The sequence below is a fragment of the Lissotriton helveticus genome, chromosome 7 (assembly GCF_964261635.1).
Source record: "Lissotriton helveticus chromosome 7, aLisHel1.1, whole genome shotgun sequence".
Taxonomy (NCBI): Eukaryota; Metazoa; Chordata; class Amphibia; order Caudata; family Salamandridae; genus Lissotriton; species Lissotriton helveticus.
The window spans coordinates 28,938,927-28,943,865 of NC_136068.1; the positions used below are offsets into that span (position 1 = coordinate 28,938,927).

Here is a 4,939-nt window from a genome sequence, read left to right on the forward strand (position 1 = left end):
GCACCGATCTGAGAGCGGCTGAGCTCGAAGCAAGCAGCCCCTCTCCCCTCGATGACTGTTTCTGATAGAAGTTTACTATTCCTGAGGCTGCCTGCCACCCGCGGTTTCACTTGTTGCCTCTTCTATGACCCCCCCCCCCCCCCCCTCACACACACACGCTGAAGACAATGTAATCTGCCAAAGCTCCCAAACTGGTTTTGTCATGAATTAAACCGAAACCTCGCCTCCCCGGGGGTGGCTGGGGGCAGGCCAGGCCTCCCTGGGAGGGAGGGGGCACTTCAGGTGCGTCGTGGGGGGTGCCTGGGGGGGGGCAGTTCCTGTGTGCCCAGAGCCGGTATAATCCTGTCTGGTAGGTGTTTGGGAGACAGACGGGCTCTCTTATCAGTCCAAGCTCATCAGCGGCCGGGCCAGTAGCCAACAAGGGCTGGCGAGCGAGGCTCAGTAGAGGCTTCTTGGCACCCACGAGGCTTCTTTGGGGACGGTGCTGGGCCCGGACTCTTGGCTCTGACGGACCCCGGGCTCTGACTGGACCTGGACTCGGACCCTGCGCTCGGACACACAGTTCTACGGGGTCTGTGGCTGGTATCGACCTCACTACGATGAAGCTCTCCCTGGCCCTGGCGGTGCTGCTGTTGGCTTGTATATCCCTCAGCTGGGCGCACCGAGGTAAGCCCCCCCCCCCCCCCCCCCCCCCACACACATACACTGCAATGAAGAAGCAGAGTTTTAGATAGGCAGTAAGGAAGCAAACCAGGGATAAATAAAATGCAGCATGAAAAATAAGGTGGTTAACACAGTTAATAGCGCTGCACGTCCCCTGTGCGGAGTCACATTGCTGTCACTGATCGCATGGCAGCGCTGTGATGGAGGGGAGCGCTCTGTTTGGGGTGGGGGTATGTAATGTGAGTTGTGCGGAACACTTATCTGGGTGAACGATGGATCAAAGTGGAATATAGGGCCCCGAAGACCCGACTGTGTGACCCCCCAAAATCTTTTATTTGTCACTTTTCTCCAACTGCCCGGACCACCATCGGGTCGCTGCCCGGAGTGCCCACCCATGGGTGGGTGTGAGCCGGACCCCTTTGCAGGAAGGGGGAATTGTGGTCGATGGGCAGTTCTCTCCCCCCCCCACCCCCTAGCTCACCTCACCCTCATGCCACTGGCACCCGCCGCGGACGGGCAGCAGCAAGAGCTTAACTCGCTGTGCTATCTTTCCGAGATCTTGCGTTGCGGAGATGTGTCGGGGTGGCTGAGGTTGGTTGCGCGGTGTGGGGTTGTTTTGTGATATCTTCTGAGTCCTGTGGTTGATGCTGCCTGGTGTGGTTGTTTGAAGTCTGCAGATTCGTGCGGGTTGAACTGTGTTTTGGAGTCCGGTGTAGCTTCGATGAGTTATGTCGACGTACGGCCGTGGTTTGTTGTGCTCACAACTTGTTAGTGTTCTGTGTGATGCGCGGTGAGGCTGTGCTGAGTAGCACACGTGTGTTGTGGTGAAGCGTTTCATGAGCTTGCAGTACTGTGTAGTGGGAAGGTGTGTGAGGTGCGTGGATGGGTCGTGCAGTGCTGATTGGGGGTGGGCTGAGGTCGAGGTTGGTGCTGATGTGGGGGGGGGGGGGGTGTTGTCTCCCGTGGCGGGGCACTGTGGTGTGGATTCGTGGTGGCTGCACGTCCTTGCAGCAGGTTGTGTTGTGAATGTTGTGCTCACAGGTGCGTCTTTGTTCCCCAGGGCCAAAGAACGAGAAGCGCCCGGACAAGAGGCCCCCCGCGGACTGGAGGCGGCGCCCCGGGCACGGTGAGTAGGGGGTGGGGGGCACCAAACCCCCACCCCCGCAGCAGGCGCAGCAACACCGGCAGCAGGCGCAGCAACACCCCTGACCCGGAGCAGACACCAATCTCCCACAACCGCAGGAGGCACCCACCGCACCACAGGCGGCGCAGCACCCCCCCCCCCCCCCACACCCGTAGCAGGCACCAACCCCCAATACCCACAGCAGCAGGCACAACACCACTCCACACCCACAGCAGGCACCAACACCTACAGCAGGCACTGCACCCCGCCCCCCCACACCCGCAGCAGGGGCCAACACCAGACACAGCGCCCCTCCACACCCGCAGCAGGCAATAACCCCCAAACCCACAGCAGGCACAGCACCCCTCCACACCCGCAGCAGGAATTCATGACCACAAATATAGCGCTTCTGTTGAGGGGAGCCTTGAAATAAATATAGCGCTTTTGTTGAGAAGAGATGCTAGTGCCCTCGCTCCTCGAAGGCTCGCAGCCCTTCCAGGTAGGCGCTGTCCATACCCCTGGGGTCTCCCGACCCGTCGGTGCCAGGGGCGGGCAGGCCGAGGGCCTCATATTATGCTTCATATTCTGAGCCGGCCCCTCCGTCGGTTCTGATTCTGACCCCTGCTTCTCTGTCCTCCAGGTGCCCTTGAAGATGCAAGATCCAGGACCGCGGATGGCCCCGTGGGCCCGAGGGGGGCAGGGACCTGCTCCTGCGACGTCTTACTGCGTGAGTAAAATCTGCACATTCATAAAACAGCGCACCCCGAGAACTGCTGTAAAATGAGTCCAGGGAACTCCTGGAGAACTGCCCCATGCACCCCGGAAGCACCTGCACGCCGGAAGTGGGCACTGACGTCACCCCTGTAACAAACTAGTTTAAGGGGTGAACATTAGCCCCTGCCAGTCTTCCCTGTCCCAGTCATCACATCATGAGGGGGCCCACCCATGGGGGCAATTTATTTTTACTAGGGGTGGACGGAATTTGCGTAATCGCGATACTCAAATCTCCGTGAAACGGTAAAAAAAATCTCCCCAAACACGTAGAAATTCCGTGAACACGCGGAATTGCTTACTCGCGATGCTTTTTTACTGTTCGCAATCACTGTTTGCGTGCTTGGGGGGAAATATCTTGTGAACACGCATTCCGAGAACGCGATCAAGCAAAATATTTCGCAAAGTCGCAGAACGCAGAATGTTGGGAAATTTGGCGTTCTCCACGGAACGCGAAATTACCCAAATTCCAGAAGTGGAACGGAATTTGCCGCCCAGGCCTAATTTTTACTCAGCCCTTCATTGAAACATGTTAAATCAGTATCTCCAGTTCCTACTCAACACACCTCTTCCTTGCGTTTGTGACCACTTCCCCTCGCTCACCGCCGTCTTCCTGTCACTTAGAGGAGTTTCAGAGTAAGGTTAGGATATTTTCACCTTGTGAGTGTAGCATTCCGCTAGAACAAGCGCTGAGTCGAGTGCTTCTGGACGCTTTTTCTCCTACTGGTCCATGTGCTGAGGTGTTATGGGAAGTCTTGGGGCAAACATACTGCATCGTTAGATTCTCTGGGACAGATTTAAGTTTCCTGGCGTATCCCTGCAAATCAGCAGGGATGTGCCAGGAAAGATGCGTGACGCAAGTTTACCCTTGCGCCACCACAGATGCGCCGCATTTACAATGCGACACATCACGGCGCAAGGATAAAGACATGCGTGTCGCATCTGCCGGCGTAAGGTTGGCGCAGTGCTGGAGTTGTGTCGCGGGCGCAACACAACTCCAGCACTGTTCCAACCCTGCCTATGTCCAACATGGTGCGTCAAGCCTTACGCCTGCTTCAAGCAGGCACAAGATTTTGACGCAGAGGGGTCGGAAAAGTGGCTGAGTGGAATCGTGTAGATTTCACTCAGCCACTTTTGCGAGACGTTCCTGCGCCGGAACGCCCACATGAAACCTGGCGCAGGTTTCATGTGGCGCAGGGCTTTACAAGGTGACGCATCTCCCTAGATGCCTCACGTAAATACCCCGCAGCATGGCGCTGGCTTTATCCCGCCATTGCGTCACAAAAGTGACGCAACGGTGGCTCAAAGTGGCGTATGGGTCATGTAAATCTGCCCCCCTCTCTCTCTGCCTCACACACACACTCACCCACATACATGTGAGTAAAAGGATTAGCCGGCACCAGGGCTACGTATGTTAATCTCAGTCTCACGAGACAGGACAGGTTACTATGGAAACCTCAAGAAACAGAACCTCTGCTCTCGTGTGCTGCTTGAAAGGACAAAGAGAGAAGTTGGCTGCCAGATCTATTTGATCGGCGTGCCACAAACGGAGGGTACATAGTCATGATTCCACCTCGTGCCTCTTTTATCCACTACCCGCAGCTGCTGCACCTTTATCTCATGAATCGCAAGGATGTCTACACTTGAGTCCACCTCGTGCCTCTTTCACACTCCCTGACCCTTTATCGAATGAATCCCAAGAATGTCTACCCTTGAGTCCACCTTGTGCCTCTTTCGTCCTAGACTCACCTTGACCCTTTATCACATGAATCCCAAGAATGTCTACCCTTGAGTCCACCTTGTGCCTCTTTCATCCTAGACTCTCCCTGACCCTTTATCGAATGAATCCCAAGAATGTCTACCCTTGAGTCCACCTTGTGCCTCTTTCATCCTAGACTCTCCCTGACCCTTTATCGAATGAATCCCAAGAATGTCTACCCTTGAGTCCACCTTGTGCCTCTTTCGTCCTAGACTCTCCATGACCCTTTATCGCATGAATCCCAAGAATGTCTACCCTTGAGTCCACCTTGTGCCTCTTTCATCCTAGACTCTCCCTGAACCTTTATCGAATAAATCCCAAGAATGTCTACCCTTGAGTCCACCTTGTGCCTCTTTCGTCCTAGACTCTCCATGACCCTTTATCGCATGAATCCCAAGAATGTCTACCCTTGAGCCCACCTTGTGCCTCTTTCGTCCTAGACTCTCCATGACCCTTTATCGCATGAATCCAAAGGATGTCCACTCTTGAGTCCATTTTGTGCCCCTTTTATCCACCACCAGATACTCCCGCCCATTTATCTCATGAATCCAAAGAATGTCTACTCTTCAGTCCACCTCATGCCTCTTTCAGCCACCACCAGACACACAGACCGTCTATCTCAT

General features: G+C 55.3%; 1 long non-coding RNA gene across 1 annotated transcript; it reads left to right on the top strand.

The window, feature by feature from the left end:
- Positions 1–492: 492 nt before the first annotated feature.
- LOC144766587 (uncharacterized) lies at positions 493–2,514 on the top strand. The gene is made up of 3 exons (XR_013597851.1): positions 493–666; positions 1,724–1,789; positions 2,427–2,514. It is a non-coding gene; the product is annotated as an uncharacterized LOC144766587 (long non-coding RNA).
- Positions 2,515–4,939: the final 2,425 nt, after the last annotated feature.